The sequence below is a fragment of the Oncorhynchus clarkii genome, chromosome 7, assembly GCF_045791955.1.
Source record: "Oncorhynchus clarkii lewisi isolate Uvic-CL-2024 chromosome 7, UVic_Ocla_1.0, whole genome shotgun sequence".
Taxonomy (NCBI): Eukaryota; Metazoa; Chordata; class Actinopteri; order Salmoniformes; family Salmonidae; genus Oncorhynchus; species Oncorhynchus clarkii.
Window position 1 is genome coordinate 14,934,882 of NC_092153.1, and position 16,813 is coordinate 14,951,694.

Consider the following 16,813-nt stretch of genomic DNA (forward strand, 5'->3'; position numbering starts at 1 on the left):
TTTTTTTTACCTCTTCCAACAGTTCGTATAGGTCATACTGTTTACACAGTATCCCAGTGGCCTAAGATACTGGACTCCTAAGCCATGGATTGTGAGTTCTAGTCTTTTCTGAAGTGGCTGAGAGCAGAGTGGCGCAGCGGAAGCGTGCTTGGCCCATAACCCAGAGGTTGATGGATCGAAACCATCCTCTGCTAAACAGTTCATTTTAAGTGCGAATTTTTTTTTTTAAAAATGTGTCGTTTCAAGGGCATGTCTCAGTGCCATTATAATTTTTTTTTTACCTCTTCCAACAGTTCGTATAGGTCATACTGTTTACACAGTATCCCAGTGGCCTAAGATACTGGACTCCTAAGCCATGGATTGTGAGTTCTAGTCTTTTCTGATGTGGCTGAGAGCAGAGTGGCGCAGCGGAAGCGTGCTGGGCCCATAACCCAGAGGTCGATGGATCGAAACCATCCTCTGCTAAACAGTTTATTTTAAGTGCGAACAACATTTTTAAAAAATATGTCGTTTCATGGGCATAATGCCATTATAATTTTTTGTTTACCTCTTCCAACAGTTCGTATAGGTCATACTGTTTACACAGTATCCCAGTGGCCTAAGATACTGGACTCCTAAGCCTTGGATTGTGAGTTCTAGTCTTTTCTGATGTGGCTGAGAGCAGAGTGGAGCAGCGGAAGCGTGCTGGGCCCATAACCCAGAGGTCGATGGATCGAAACCATCCTCTGCTAAACAGTTTATTTTAAGTGCGAACAACATTTTTTTAAAATGTGTCGTTTCATGGGCATGTCTCAGTGCCATTATATATATTTTTTTACCTCTTCCAACAGTTCGTATAGGTCATACTGTTTACTCAGTATCCCAGTGGCCTAAGACACTGCACTCCTAAGCAATGGATTGTGAGTTCTAGTCTTTTCTGAAGGGGATGAGAGCAGAGTGGCGCAGCGGAAGCGTGCTGGGCCCATAACCCAGAGGTCGATGGATCGAAACCATCCTCTGCTAAACAGTTTATTTTAAGTGCGAACAACATTTTTAAAAAATATGTTGTTTCATGGGCATAATGTCTCAGTGCCATTATAATTTTTTTTTACCTCTTCCAACAGTTCGTATAGGTCATACTGTTTACACAGTATCCCAGTGGCCTAAGATACTGGACTCCTAAGCCATGGATTGTGAGTTCTAGTCTTTTCTGAAGTGGCTGAGAGCAGAGTGGCGCAGCGGAAGTGTGCTGGGCCCATAACCCAGAGGTCGATGGATCGAAACCATCCTCTGCTAAACAGTTTATTTTAAGTGCGAACAACATTTTTAAAAAATGTGTCGTTTCATGGGCATGTCTCAGTGCCATTATATATTTTTTTTTACCTCTTCCAACAGTTCGTATAGGTCATACTGTTTACACAGTATCCCAGTGGCCTAAGATACTGGACTCCTAAGCCAAAGATTTTGAGTTCTAGTCTTTTCTGAAGTGGCTGAGAGCAGAGTGGCACAGCGGAAGCGTGCTGGGCCCATAACACAGAGGTCGATGGATCGAAACCATCCTCTGCTAAACAGATTATTTTCAAAAATGAAACGCAAACAGGAATTAGAAAGCTATATTTCATTTGCGTGTCTCAGTGCTATCCAGTACACATTGTTTTTACTGCTTGTATCAGTTCGTACCATTTGCAAAAGGTAGACAGTGCCCCAGTGGCCTAATGGATAAGGCATTGGCCTCCTAAGCCAGGGATTGTGGGTTAAAGTCCCATCTGGGGTGGATGGAAGCAGAGTGGCGCAGCGGAAGCGTGCTGGGCCCATAACCCAGAGGTCGATGGATCGAAACCATCCTCTGCTAAACAGTTCATTTTAAGTGCGAACAACATTTTAAAAAAATGTGTCGTTTCATGGGCATAATGTCTCAGTGCCATTATAATTTTTTTTTACCTCTTCCAACAGTTCGTATAGGTCATACTGTTTACACAGTATCCCAGTGGCCTAAGATACTGTACTCCTAAGCCTTGGATTGTGAGTTCTAGTCTTTTCTGATATGGCTGAGAGCAGAGTGGAGCAGCGGAAGCGTGCTGGGCCCATAACCCAGAGGTCGATGGATCGAAACCATCCTCTGCTAAACAGTTTATTTTAAGTGCGAACAACATTTTTTTTAAATGTGTCGTTTCATGGGCATGTCTCAGTGCCATTATATATTTTTTTTTACCTCTTCCAACAGTTCGTATAGGTCATACTGTTTACTCAGTATCCCAGTGGCCTAAGACACTGCACTCCTAAGCAATGGATTGTGAGTTCTAGTCTTTTCTGAAGGGGATGAGAGCAGAGTGGCGCAGCGGAAGCGTGCTGGGCCCATAACCCAGAGGTCGATGGATCGAAACCATCCTCTGCTAAACAGTTTATTTTAAGTGCGAACAACATTTTTAAAAAATATGTTGTTTCATGGGCATAATGTCTCAGTGCCATTATATTTTTTTTTTTACCTCTTCCAACAGTTCGTATAGGTCATACTGTTTACACAGTATCCCAGTGGCCTAAGATACTGGACTCCTAAGCCTTGGATTGTGAGTTCTAGTCTTTTCTGATGTGGCTGAGAGCAGAGTGGAGCAGCGGAAGCGTGCTGGGCCCATAACCCAGAGGTCGATGGATCGAAACCATCCTCTGCTAAACAGTTTATTTTAAGTGCGAACAACATTTTTTTTAAATGTGTCGTTTCATGGGCATGTCTCAGTGCCATTATATATATTTTTTTACCTCTTCCAACAGTTCGTATAGGTCATACTGTTTACTCAGTATCCCAGTGGCCTAAGATACTGGACTCCTAAGCCATGGATTGTGAGTTCTAGTCTTTTCTGAAGTGGCTGAGAGCAGAGTGGCTCAGCGGCAGCGTGCTGGGCCCATAACCCAGAGGTCGATGGATCGAAACCATCCTCTGCTAAACAGTTTATTTTAAGTGCGAACAACATTTTTAAAAAATGTGTCGTTTCATGGGCATGTCTCAGTGCCATTATATATTTTTTTTTACCTCTTCCAACAGTTCGTATAGGTCATACTGTTTACACAGTATCCCAGTGGCCTAAGATACTGGACTCCTAAGCCAAAGATTTTGAGTTCTAGTCTTTTCTGAAGTGGCTGAGAGCAGAGTGGCACAGCGGAAGCGTGCTGGGCCCATAACACAGAGGTCGATGGATCGAAACCATCCTCTGCTAAACAGATTATTTTCAAAAATGAAACGCAAACAGGAATTAGAAAGCTATATTTCATTTGCGTGTCTCAGTGCTATCCAGTACACATTGTTTTTACTGCTTGTATCAGTTCGTACCATTTGCAAAAGGTAGACAGTGCCCCAGTGGCCTAATGGATAAGGCATTGGCCTCCTAAGCCAGGGATTGTGGGTTAAAGTCCCATCTGGGGTGGATGGAAGCAGAGTGGCGAAGCGGAAGCGTGCTGGGCCCATAACCCAGAGGTCGATGGATCGAAACCATCCTCTGCTAAACAGTTCATTTTAAGTGCGAACAACATTTTAAAAAAATGTGTCGTTTCATGGGCATAATGTCTCAGTGCCATTATAATTTTTTTTTACCTCTTCCAACAGTTCGTATAGGTCATACTGTTTACACAGTATCCCAGTGGCCTAAGATACTGGACTCCTCAGCCAAAGATTTTGAGTTCTAGTCTTTTCTGAAGTGGCTGAGAGCAGAGTGGCGCAGCGGAAGCGTGCTGTGCCGATAACCCAGAGGGCGATGGATCGAAACATCCTCTGCTAAACAGTTTATTTTAAGTGCGAACAACATTTTTTAAAAATGTGTCGTTTCATGGGCATGTCTCATTGCCATTATATATATTTTTTTACCTCTTCCAACAGTTCGTATAGGTAATACTGTTTACACAGTATCCCAGTGGCCTAAGATACTGGACTCCTAAGCCAAAGATTTTGAGTTCTAGTCTTTTCTGAAGTGGCTGAGAGCAGAGTGGCGCAGCGGAAGCTTGCTGGGCCCATAACCCAGAGGTCGATGGATCGAAACCATCCTCTGCTAAACAGTTTATTTTAAGTGCGAACAACAGTTTTAAAAAATGTGTCGTTTCATGGGCATAATGTCTCAGTGCCATTATAATTTTTTTTTACCTCTTCCAACAGTTCGTATAGGTCATACTGTTTACACAGTATCCCAGTGGCCTAAGATACTGGACTCCTAAGCCATGGATTGTGAGTTCTAGTCTTTTCTGAAGTGGCTGAGAGCAGAGGGGCGCAGCGGAAGCGTGCTGGGCCCATAACCCAGAGGTCGATGGATCGAAACCATCCTCTGCTAAACAGTTTATTTTAAGTGCGAACAACATTTTTAAAAAATGTGTCGTTTCATGGGCATGTCTCAGTGCCATTATATATATTTTTTTACCTCTTCCAACAGTTCGTATAGGTCATACTGTTTACACAGTATCCCAGTGGCCTAAGATACTGGACTCCTAAGCCAAAGATTTTGAGTTCTAGTCTTTTCTGAAGTGGCTGAGAGCAGAGTGGCACAGCGGAAGCGTGCTGGGCCCATAACACAGAGGTCGATGGATCGAAACCATCCTCTGCTAAACAGATTATTTTCAAAAATGAAACGCAAACAGAAATTAGAAAGCTAAATTTCATTTGCGTGTCTCAGTGCTATCCAGTACACATTGTTTTTACTGCTTGTATCAGTTCGTACTATTTGCAAAAGGTAGACAGTGCCCCAGTGGCCTAATGGATAAGGCATTGGCCTCCTAAGCCAGGGATTGTGGGTTAAAGTCCCATCTGGGGTGGATGGAAGCAGAGTAGAGCAGCGGAAGCGTGCTGGGCCCATAACCCAGAGGTCGATGGATTGAAACCATCCTCTGCTAAACAGTTTATTTTAAGTGCGAACAACATTTTAAAAAAATGTGTAGTTTCATGGGCATAATGTCTCAGTGCCATTATAATTTTTTTTTACCTCTTCCAACAGTTCGTTTAGGTCATACTGTTTACACAGTATCCCAGTGGCCTAAGATACTGGACTCCTCTGCCAAAGATTTTGAGTTCTAGTCTTTTCTGAAGTGGCTGAGAGCATAGTGGCGCAGCGGAAGCGTGCTGTGCCGATAACCCAGAGGTCGATGAATCGAAACCATCCTCTGCTAAACAGTTTATTTTAAGTGAGAACAACATTTTTAAAAAATGTGTTGTTTCATTGGCATGTCTCAGTGCCATTATATATATTTTTTTACCTCTTCCAACAGTTTGTATAGGTCATACTGTTTACACAGTATCCCAGTGGCCTAAGATTCTGGACTCCTAAGCCAAAGATTTTGAGTTCTAGTCTTTTCTGAAGTGGCTGAGAGCAGAGTGGCACAGCGGAAGCGTGCTGGGCCCATAACACAGAGGTCGATGGATCGAAACCATCCTCTGCTAAACAGATTATTTTCAAAAATGAAACGCAAACAGAAATTAGAAAGCTAAATTTCATTTGCGTGTCTCAGTGCTATCCAGTACACATTGTTTTTACTGCTTGTATCAGTTCGTACTATTTGCAAAAGGTAGACAGTGCACCAGTGGCATAATGGATAAGGCATTGGCCTCCTAAGCCAGGGATTGTGGGTTCAAGTCCCATCTGGGGTGGATGGAAGCAGAGTAGAGCAGCGGAAGCGTGCTGGGCCCATAACCCAGAGGTCGATGGATCGAAACCATCCTCTGCTAAACAGTTTATTTTAAGTGCGAACAACATTTTAAAAAAATGTGTCGTTTCATGAGCATAATGTCTCAGTGCCATTATAATTTTTTTTTACCTCTTCCAACAGTTCGTATAGGTCATACTGTTTACACAGTATCCCTGTGGCCTAAGATACTGGACTCCTAAGCCATGGATTGTGAGTTCTAGTCTTTTCTGAAGTGGCTGAGAGCAGAGTGGCGCAGCGGAAGCGTGCTGGGCCCATAACCCAGAGGTCGATGGATCGAAACCATCCTCTGCTAAACAGTTTATTTTAAGTGCGAACAACATTTTTTTAAAATGTGTCGTTTCATGGGCATGTCTCAGTGCCATTATATATATTTTTTTACCTCTTCCAACAGTTCGTATAGGTCATACTGTTTACACAGTATCCCAGTGGCCTAAGATACTGGACTCCTAAGCCATGGATTGTGAGTTCTAGTCTTTTCTGAAGTGGCTGAGAGCATAGTGGCGCAGCGGAAGCGTGCTGGGCCCATAACCCAGAGGTCGATGGATCGAAACCATCCTCTGCTAAACAGTTTATTTTAAGTGCGAACAACATTTTTTAAAAATGTGTCGTTTCATGGGCATGTCTCAGTGCCATTATATATATTTTTTACCTCTTCCAACAGTTCGTATAGGTCATACTGTTTACACAGTATCCCAGTGGCCTAAGATACTGGACTCCTAAGCCATGGATTGTGAGTTCTAGTCTTTTCTGAAGTGGCTGAGAGCAGAGGGGCGCAGCGGAAGCGTGCTGGGCCCATAACCCAGAGGTCGATGGATCGAAACCATCCTCTGCTAAACAGTTTATTTTAAGTGCGAACAACATTTTTAAAAAATGTGTCGTTTCATGGGCATGTCTCAGTGCCATTATATATATTTTTTTACCTCTTCCAACAGTTTGTATAGGTCATACTGTTTACACAGTATCCCAGTGGCCTAAGATACTGGACTCCTAAGCCAAAGATTTTGAGTTCTAGTCTTTTCTGAAGTGGCTGAGAGCAGAGTGGCACAGCGGAAGCGTGCTGGGCCCATAACACAGAGGTCGATGGATCGAAACCATCCTCTGCTAAACAGATTATTTTCAAAAATGAAACGCAAACAGAAATTAGAAAGCTAAATTTCATTTGCGTGTCTCAGTGCTATCCAGTACACATTGTTTTTACTGCTTGTATCAGTTCGTACTATTTGCAAAAGGTAGACAGTGCCCCAGTGGCCTAATGGATAAGGCATGGGATTGTGGGTTCAAGTCCCATCTGGGGTGGATGGAAGCAGAGTAGAGCAGCGGAAGCGTGCTGGGCCCATAACCCAGAGGTCGATGGATCGAAACCATCCTCTGCTAAACAGTTTATTTTAAGTGCGAACAACATTTTAAAAAAATGTGTCGTTTCATGGGCATAATGTCTCAGTGCCATTATAATTTTTTTTTACCTCTTCCAACAGTTCGTATAGGTCATACTGTTTACACAGTATCCCTGTGGCCTAAGATACTGGACTCCTAAGCCATGGATTGTGAGTTCTAGTCTTTTCTGAAGTGGCTGAGAGCAGAGTGGCGCAGCGGAAGCGTGCTGGGCCCATAACCCAGAGGTCGATGGATCGAAACCATCCTCTGCTAAACAGTTTATTTTAAGTGCGAACAACATTTTTTAAAAATGTGTCGTTTCATGGGCATGTCTCAGTGCCATTATATATATTTTTTTACCTCTTCCAACAGTTCGTATAGGTCATACTGTTTACACAGTATCCCAGTGGCCTAAGATACTGGACTCCTAAGCCATGGATTGTGAGTTCTAGTCTTTTCTGAAGTGGCTGAGAGCAGAGTGGCGCAGCGGAAGCGTGCTGGGCCCATAACCCAGAGGTCGATGGATCGAAACCATCTTCTGCTAAACAGTTTATTTTAAGTGCGAACAACATTTTTTAAAAATGTGTCGTTTCATGGGCATGTCTCAGTGCCATTATATATATTTTTTACCTCTTCCAACAGTTCGTATAGGTCATACTGTTTACACAGTATCCCAGTGGCCTAAGATACTGGACTCCTAAGCCATGGATTGTGAGTTCTAGTCTTTTCTGAAGTGGCTGAGAGCAGAGGGGCGCAGCGGAAGCGTGCTGGGCCCATAACCCAGAGGTCGATGGATCGAAACCATCCTCTGCTAAACAGTTTATTTTAAGTGCGAACAACATTTTTAAAAAATGTGTCATTTCATGGGCATGTCTCAGTGCCATTATATATTTTTTTTTACCTCTTCCAACAGTTCGTATAGGTCATACTGTTTACACAGTATCCCAGTGGCCTAAGATACTGGACTCCTAAGCCATGGATTGTGAGTTCTAGTCTTTTCTGAAGTGGCTGAGAGCAGAGTGGCACAGCGGAAGCGTGCTGGGCCCATAACACAGAGGTCGATGGATCGAAACCATCCTCTGCTAAACAGATTATTTTCAAAAATGAAACGCAAACAGAAATTAGAAAGCTAAATTTCTTTGCGTGTCTCAGTGCTATCCAGTACACATTGTTTTTACTGCTTGTATCAGTTCGTACTATTTGCAAAAGGTAGACAGTGCCCCAGTGGCCTAATGGATAAGGCATTGGCCTCCTAAGCCAGGGATTGTGGGTTAAAGTCCCATCTGGGGTGGATGGAAGCAGAGTAGAGCAGCGGAAGCGTGCTGGGCCCATAACCCAGAGGTCGATGGATCGAAACCATCCTCTGCTAAACAGTTTATTTTAAGTGCGAACAACATTATAAAAAAATGTGTCGTTTCATGTGCGTAATGTCTCAGTGCCATTATATTTTTTTTTTACCTCTTCCAACAGTTCGTATAGGTCATACTGTTTACACAGTATCCCAGTGGCCTAAGATACTGGACTCCTCAGCCAAAGATTTTGAGTTCTAGTCTTTTCTGAAGTGGCTGAGAGCAGAGTGGCACAGCGGAAGCGTGCTGGGCCCATAACACAGAGGTCGATGGATCGAAACCATCCTCTGCTAAACAGATTATTTTCAAAAATGAAACGCAAACAGAAATTAGAAAGCTAAATTTAATTTGCGTGTCTCAGTGCTATCCAGTACACATTGTTTTTACTGCTTGTATCAGTTCGTACTATTTGCAAAAGGTAGACAGTGCCCCAGTGGCCTAATGGATAATGCTTTGGCCTCCTAAGCCAGGGATTGTGGGTTCAAGTCCCATCTGGGGTGGATGGAAGCAGAGTAGAGCAGCGGAAGCGTGCTGGGCCCATAACCCAGAGGTCGATGGATCGAAACCATCCTCTGCTAAACAGTTTATTTTAAGTGCGAACAACATTTTAAAAAAATGTGTCGTTTCATGGGCATAATGTCTCAGTGCCATTATAATTTTTTTTTACTTCTTCCAACAGTTCGTATAGGTCATACTGTTTACACAGTATCCCAGTGGCCTAAGATACTGGACTCCTAAGCCAAAGATTTTGAGTTCTAGTCTTTTCTGAAGTGGCTGAGAGCAGAGTGGCACAGCGGAAGCGTGCTGGGCCCATAACACAGAGGTCGATGGATCGAAACCATCCTCTGCTAAACAGATTATTTTCAAAAATGAAACGCAAACAGGAATTAGAAAGCTAAATTTCATTTGCGTGTCTCAGTGCTATCCAGTACACATTGTTTTTACTGCTTGTATCAGTTCGTACCATTTGCAAAAGGTAGACAGTGCCCCAGTGGCCTAATGGATAAGGCATTGGCCTCCTAAGCCAGGGATTGTGGGTTAAAGTCCCATCTGGGGTGGATGGAAGCAGAGTGGCGCAGCGGAAGCATGCTGGGCCCATAACCCAGAGGTCGATGGATCGAAACCATCCTCTGCTAAACAGTTCATTTTAAGTGCGAACAACATTTTAAAAAAATGTGTCGTTTCATGGGCATAATGTCTCAGTGCCATTATAATTTTTTTTTACCTCTTCCAACAGTTCGTATAGGTCATACTGTTTACACAGTATCCCAGTGGCCTAAGATACTGGACTCCTCAGGCAAAGATTTTGAGTTCTAGTCTTTTCTGAAGTGGCTGAGAGCAGAGTGGCGCAGCGGAAGCGTGCTGTGCCGATAACCCAGAGGTCGATGGATCGAAACCATCCTCTGCTAAACAGTTTATTTTAAGTGCGAACAACATTTTTAAAAAATGTGTCGTTTCATGGGCATAATGTCTCAGTGCCATTATAATTTTTTTTTACTTCTTCCAACAGTTCGTATAGGTCATACTGTTTACACAGTATCCCAGTGGCCTAAGATACTGGACTCCTAAGCCAAAGATTTTGAGTTCTAGTCTTTTCTGAAGTGGCTGAGAGCAGAGTGGCACAGCGGAAGCGTGCTGGGCCCAAAACACAGAGGTCGATGGATCGAAACCATCCTCTGCTGAACAGATTATTTTCAAAAATGAAACGCAAACAGGAATTAGAAAGCTAAATTTCATTTGCGTGTCTCAGTGCTATCCAGTACACATTGTTTTTACTGCTTGTATCAGTTCGTACCATTTGCAAAAGGTAGACAGTGCCCCAGTGGCCTAATGGATAAGGCATTGGCCTCCTAAGCCAGGGATTGTGGGTTAAAGTCCCATCTGGGGTGGATGGAAGCAGAGTGGCGCAGCGGAAGCGTGCTGGGCCCATAACCCAGAGGTCGATGGATCGAAACCATCCTCTGCTAAACAGTTTATTTTAAGTGCGAACAACATTTTTTAAAAATGTGTCGTTTCATGGGCATGTCTCAGTGCCATTATATATATTTTTTTACCTCTTCCAACAGTTCGTATAGGTCATACTGTTTACACAGTATCCCAGTGGCCTAAGATACTGGACTCCTAAGCCATGGATTGTGAGTTCTAGTCTTTTCTGAAGTGGCTGAGAGCAGAGTGGCGCAGCGGAAGCGTGCTGGGCCCATAACCCAGAGGTCGATGGATCGAAACCATCCTCTGCTAAACAGTTTATTTTAAGTGCGAACAACATTTTTTAAAAATGTGTCGTTTCATGGGCATGTCTCAGTGCCATTATATATATTTTTTACCTCTTCCAACAGTTCGTATAGGTCATACTGTTTACACAGTATCCCAGTGGCCTAAGATACTGGACTCCTAAGCCATGGATTTTGAGTTCTAGTCTTTTCTGAAGTGGCTGAGAGCAGAGTGGCGCAGCGGAAGCGTGCTGGGCCCATAACCCAGAGGTCGATGGATCGAAACCATCCTCTGCTAAACAGTTCATTTTAAGTGCGAACAACATTTTTTTTAAATGTGTCGCTTCATGGGCATGTCTCAGTGCCATTATAATTTTTTTTTTACCTCTTCCAACAGTTCGTATAGGTCATACTGTTTACACAGTATCCCAGTGGCCTAAGATGCTGGACTCCAAAGCCATGGATTGTGAGTTCTAGTCTTTTCTGAAGTGGATGAGAGCAGAGTGGCGCAGCGGAAGCGTGCTGGGCCCATAAACCAGAGGTCGATGGATCGAAACCATCCTCTGCTAAACAGTTCTTTTTAAGTGCAAACAACATTTTTAAAAAATGTGTCGTTTCATGGGCATGTCTCAGTGCCATTATATATTTTTTTTTACCTCTTCCAACAGTTCGTATAGGTCATACTGTTTACAAAGTATCCCAGTGGCCTAAGACACTGGACTCCTAAGCAATGGATTGTGAGTTCTAGTCTTTTCTGAAGGGGATGAGAGCAGAGTGAAGCAGCGGAAGCGTGCTGGGCCCATAACCCAGAGGTCGATGGATCGAAACATCCTCTGCTAAACAGTTTATTTTAAGTGCGAACAACATTTTTTAAAAATGTGTCGTTTCATGGGCATGTCTCAGTGCCATTATATATATTTTTTTACCTCTTCCAACAGTTCGTATAGGTCATACTGTTTACACAGTATCCCAGTGGCCTAAGATACTAGACTCCTAAACCAAAGATTTTGAGTTCTAGTCTTTTCTGAAGTGGCTGAGAGCAGAGTGGCGCAGCGGAATCGTGCTGGGCCCATAACCCAGAGGTCGATGGATCGAAACCATCCTCTGCTAAACAGTTTATTTTAAGTGCGAACAACATTTTTTTAAAATGTGTCGTTTCATGGGCATGTCTCAGTGCCATTATATATATTTTTTTACCTCTTCCAACAGTTCGTATAGGTCATACTGTTTACACAGTATCCCAGTGGCCTAAGATACTGGACTCCTAAGCCATGGATTGTGAGTTCTAGTCTTTTCTGAAGTGGCTGAGAGCAGAGTGGCGCAGCGGAAGCGTGCTGGGCCCATAACCCAGAGGTCGATGGATCGAAACCATCCTCTGCAAAACAGTTTATTTTAAGTGCGAACAACATTTTTTTTAAATTTGTCGCTTCATGGGCATGTCTCAGTGCCATTATAATTTTTTTTTTACCTCTTCCAACAGTTCGTATAGGTCATACTGTTTACACAGTATCCCAGTGGCCTAAGATACTGGACTCCTAAGCCATGGATTGTGAGTTCTAGTCTTTTCTGAAGTGGATGAGAGCAGAGTGGCGCAGCGGAAGCGTGCTGGGCCCATAACCCAGAGGTCGATGAATCGAAACCATCCTCTGCTAAACAGTTCTTTTTAAGTGCGAACAACATTTTTTAAAAATGTGTCGTTTCATGGGCATGTCTCAGTGCCATTATATATATTTTTTTACCTCTTCCAACAGTTCGTATAGGTCATACTGTTTACACAGTATCCCAGTGGCCTAAGATACTGGACTCCTAAGCCAAAGATTTTGAGTTCTAGTCTTTTCTGAAGTGGCTGAGAGCAGAGTGGCGCAGCGGAATCGTGCTGGGCCCATAACCCAGAGGTCGATGGATCGAAACCATCCTCGGCTAAACAGTTTATTTTAAGTGCGAACAACATTTTTAAAAAATGTGTCGTTTCATGGGCATAATGTCTCAGTACCATTATAATTTTTTTTTTACCTCTTCCAACAGTTCGTATAGGTCATACTGTTTACACAGTATCCCAGTGGCCTAAGATACTGGACTCCTAAGCCATGGATTGTGAGTTCTAGTCTTTTCTGAAGTGGCTGAGACCAGAGTGGCGCAGCGGAAGCGTGCTTGGCCCATAACCCAGAGGTTGATGGATCGAAACCATCCTCTGCTAAACAGTTCATTTTAAGTGCGAACAACATTTTTAAAAAATGTGTCGTTTCAAGGGCATGTCTCAGTGCCATTATAATTTTTTTTTTACCTCTTCCAACAGTTCGTATAGGTCATACTGTTTACACAGTATCCCAGTGGCCTAAGATACTGGACTCCTAAGCCATGGATTGTGAGTTCTAGTCTTTTCTGATGTGGCTGAGAGCAGAGTGGTGCAGCGGAAGCGTGCTGGGCCCATAACCCAGAGGTCGATGGATCGAAACCATCCTCTGCTAAACAGTTTATTTTAGGTGCGAACAACATTTTTAAAAAATATGTCGTTTCATGGGCATAATGTCTCAGTGCCATTATAATTTTTTTTTTACCTCTTCCAACAGTTCGTATAGGTCATACTGTTTACACAGTATCCCAGTGGCCTAAGATACTGGACTCCTAAGCCATGGATTGTGAGTTCTAGTCTTTTCTGAAGTGGCTGAGAGCAGAGTGGCGCAGCGGAAGCGTGCTGGGCCCATAACCCAGAGGTCGATGGATCGAAACCATTCTCTGCTAAACAGTTCATTTTAAGTGCGAACAACATTTTTTAAAAATGTGTCGTTTCATGGGCATGTCTCAGTGCCATTATAATTTTTTTTTTACCTCTTCCAACAGTTCGTATAGGTCATACTGTTTACACAGTATCCCAGTGGCCTAAGACACTGGACTCCTAAGCAATGGATTGTGAGTTCTAGTCTTTTCTGAAGGGGATGAGAGCAGAGTGGCGCAGCGGAAGCGTGCTGGGCCCCATAACCCAGAGGGCGATGGATCGAAACATCCTCTGCTAAACAGTTTATTTTAAGTGCGAACAACATTTTTTAAAAATGTGTCGTTTCATGGGCATGTCTCAGTGCCATTATATATATTTTTTTTACCTCTTCCAACAGTTCGTACAGGTCATACTGTTTACACAGTATCCCAGTGGCCTAAGATACTGGACTCCTAAGCCAAAGATTTTGAGTTCTAGTCTTTTCTGAAGTGGCTGAGAGCAGAGTGGCGCAGCGGAAGCGTGCTGGGCCCATAACCCAGAGGTCGATGGATCGAAACCATCCTCTGCTAAACAGTTTATTTTAAGTGCGAACAACATTTTTAAAAAATGTGTCGTTTCATGGGCGTAATGTCTCAGTGCCATTATAATTTTTTTTTACCTCTTCCAACAGTTCGTATAGGTCATACTGTTTACACAGTATCCCAGTGGCCTAAGATACTGGACTCCTAAGCCATGGATTGTGAGTTCTAGTCTTTTTTGAAGTGGCTGAGAGCAGAGTGGCGCAGCGGAAGCGTGCTGGGCCCATAACCCAGAGGTCGATGGATCGAAACCATCCTCTGCTAAACAGTTTATTTTAAGTGCGAACAACATTTTTAAAAAATGTGTCGTTTCATGGGCATGTCTCAGTGCCATTATATATATTTTTTTACCTCTTCCAACAGTTCGTATAGGTCATACTGTTTACACAGTATCCCAGTGGCCTAAGATACTGGACTCCTAAGCCAAAGATTTTGAGTTCTAGTCTTTTCTGAAGTGGCTGAGAGCAGAGTGGCACAGCGGAAGCGTGCTGGGCCCATAACACAGAGGTCGATGGATCGAAACCATCCTCTGCTAAACAGATTATTTTCAAAAATGAAACGCAAACAGAAATTAGAAAGCTAAATTTCATTTGCGTGTCTCAGTGCTATCCAGTACACTTTGTTTTTACTGCTTGTATCAGTTTGTACTATTTGCAAAAGGTAGACAGTGCCCCAGTGGCCTAATGGATAAGGCATTGGCCTCCTAAGCCAGGGATTGTGGGTTCAAGTCCCATCTGGGGTGGATGGAAGCAGAGTGGAGCAGCGGAAGCGTGCTGGGCCCATAACCCTGAGGTCGACGGATCGAAACCATCCTCTGCTAAACAGTTTATTTTAAGTGCGAACAACATTTTTAAAAAATGTGTCGTTTCATGGGCGTAATGTCTCAGTGCCATTATAATTTTTTTTTACCTCTTCCAACAGTTCGTATAGGTCATACTGTTTACACAGTATCCCAGTGGCCTAAGATACTGGACTCCTCAGCCAAAGATTTTGAGTTCTAGTCTTTTCTGAAGTGGCTGAGAGCAGAGTGGCGCAGCGGAAGCGTGCTGTGCCGATAACCCAGAGGTCGATGAATCGACACCATCCTCTGCTAAACAGTTTATTTTAAGTGCGAACAACATTTTTAAAAAATGTGTCGTTTCATGGGCATGTCTCAGTGCCATTATAATTTTTTTGTTACCTCTTCCAACAGTTCGTATAGGTCATACTGTTTACACAGTATCCCAGTGGCCTAAGACACTGGACTTCTAAGCAATGGATTGTGAGTTCTAGTCTTTTCTGAAGGGGATGAGAGCAGAGTGAAGCAGCGGAAGCGTGCTGGGCCCATAACCCAGAGGTCGATGGATCGAAACATCCTCTGCTAAACAGTTTATTTTAAGTGCGAACAACATTTTTTAAAAATGTGTCATTTCATGGGCATGTCTCAGTGCCATTATATATATTTTTTTACCTCTTCCAACAGTTCGTATAGGTCATACTGTTTACACAGTATCCCAGTGGCCTAAGATACTGGACTCCTAAGCCAAAGATTTTGAGTTCTAGTCTTTTCTGAAGTGGCTGAGAGCAGAGTGGCGCAGTGGAATCGTGCTGGGCCCATAACCCAGAGGTCGATGGATCGAAACCATCCTCTGCTAAACAGTTTATTTTAAGTGCGAACAACATTTTTAAAAAATGTGTCGTTTCATGGGCATAATGTCTCAGTGCCATTATACATTTTTTTTTACCTCTTCCAACAGTTCGTATAGGTCATACTGTTTACACAGTATCCCAGTGGCCTAAGATACTGGACTCCTAAGCCATGGATTGTGAGTTCTAGTCTTTTCTGAAGTGGCTGAGAGCAGAGTGGCGCAGCGGAAGAGTGCTTGGCCCATAACCCAGAGTTTGATGGATCGAAACCATCCTCTGCTAAACAGTTCATTTTAAGTGCGAACAACATTTTTAAAAAATGTGTCGTTTCAAGGGCATGTCTCAGTGCCATTATAATTTTTTTTTTACCTCTTCCAACAGTTCGTATAGGTCATACTGTTTACACAGTATCCCAGTGGCCTAAGATACTGGACTCCTAAGCCATGGATTGTGAGTTCTAGTCTTTTCTGATGTGGCTGAGAGCAGAGTGGCGCAGCGGAAGCGTGCTGGGCCCATAACCCAGTGGTCGATGGATCGAAACCATCCTCTGCTAAACAGTTTATTTTAAGTGCGAACGACATTTTTAAAAAATGTGTCGTTTCATGGGCATAATGTCTCAGTGCCATTATAATTTTTTTTTACCTCTTCCAACAGTTCGTATAGGTCATACTGTTTACACAGTATCCCAGTGGCCTAAGATACTGGACTCCTAAGCCATGGATTGTGAGTTCTAGTCTTTTCTGAAGTGGCTGAGAGCAGAGTGGCGCAGCGGAAGCGTGCTGGGCCCATAACCCAGAGGTCGATGGATCGAAACCATCCTCTGCTAAACAGTTTATTTTAAGTGCGAACAACATTTTTAAAAAATGTGTCGTTTCATGGGCATGTCTCAGTGCCATTATAATTTTTTTGTTACCTCTTCCAACAGCTCGTATAGGTCATACTGTTTACACAGTATCCCAGTGGCCTAAGATACTGGACTCCTCAGCCAAAGATTTTGAGTTCTAGTCTTTTCTGAAGTGGCTGAGAGCAGAGTGGCGCAGCGGAAGCGTGCTGTGCCGATAACCCAGAGGTCGATGAATCGACACCAATCTCTGCTAAACAGTTTTTTTTAAGTGCGAACAACATTTTTAAAAAATGTGTCGTTTCATGGGCATGTCTCAGTGCCATTATAATTTTTTTGTTACCTCTTCCAACAGTTCGTATAGGTCATACTGTTTACACAGTATCCCAGTGGCCTAAGACACTGGACTCCTAAGCAATGGATTGTGAGTTCTAGTCTTTTCTGAAGGGGATGAGAGCAGA

The 16,813-nt window shown here is 43.2% G+C and overlaps 8 non-coding genes across 8 annotated transcripts; all 8 read left to right on the top strand.

Moving 5' to 3' along the window:
- The first annotated feature begins 1,680 nt into the window (after window positions 1-1,680).
- On the top strand, window positions 1,681-1,753 carry trnar-ccu (transfer RNA arginine (anticodon CCU)). Its single transcript has one exon. It is a non-coding gene; the product is annotated as a tRNA-Arg (tRNA).
- A 1,572-nt stretch (window positions 1,754-3,325) lies between these two features.
- trnar-ccu (transfer RNA arginine (anticodon CCU)) lies at window positions 3,326-3,398 on the top strand. Its single transcript has one exon. It is a non-coding gene; the product is annotated as a tRNA-Arg (tRNA).
- Window positions 3,399-4,697: 1,299 nt separating this feature from the next.
- On the top strand, window positions 4,698-4,770 carry trnar-ccu (transfer RNA arginine (anticodon CCU)). Its single transcript has one exon. It is a non-coding gene; the product is annotated as a tRNA-Arg (tRNA).
- A 3,480-nt stretch (window positions 4,771-8,250) lies between these two features.
- trnar-ccu (transfer RNA arginine (anticodon CCU)) lies at window positions 8,251-8,323 on the top strand. The gene has a single exon. It is a non-coding gene; the product is annotated as a tRNA-Arg (tRNA).
- Window positions 8,324-8,808: 485 nt separating this feature from the next.
- Window positions 8,809-8,881, top strand: trnar-ccu (transfer RNA arginine (anticodon CCU)). Its single transcript has one exon. It is a non-coding gene; the product is annotated as a tRNA-Arg (tRNA).
- Window positions 8,882-9,366: 485 nt separating this feature from the next.
- trnar-ccu (transfer RNA arginine (anticodon CCU)) lies at window positions 9,367-9,439 on the top strand. Its single transcript has one exon. It is a non-coding gene; the product is annotated as a tRNA-Arg (tRNA).
- A 758-nt stretch (window positions 9,440-10,197) lies between these two features.
- trnar-ccu (transfer RNA arginine (anticodon CCU)) lies at window positions 10,198-10,270 on the top strand. Its single transcript has one exon. It is a non-coding gene; the product is annotated as a tRNA-Arg (tRNA).
- A 4,284-nt stretch (window positions 10,271-14,554) lies between these two features.
- On the top strand, window positions 14,555-14,627 carry trnar-ccu (transfer RNA arginine (anticodon CCU)). The gene has a single exon. It is a non-coding gene; the product is annotated as a tRNA-Arg (tRNA).
- The last annotated feature ends 2,186 nt before the right edge of the window (window positions 14,628-16,813 follow it).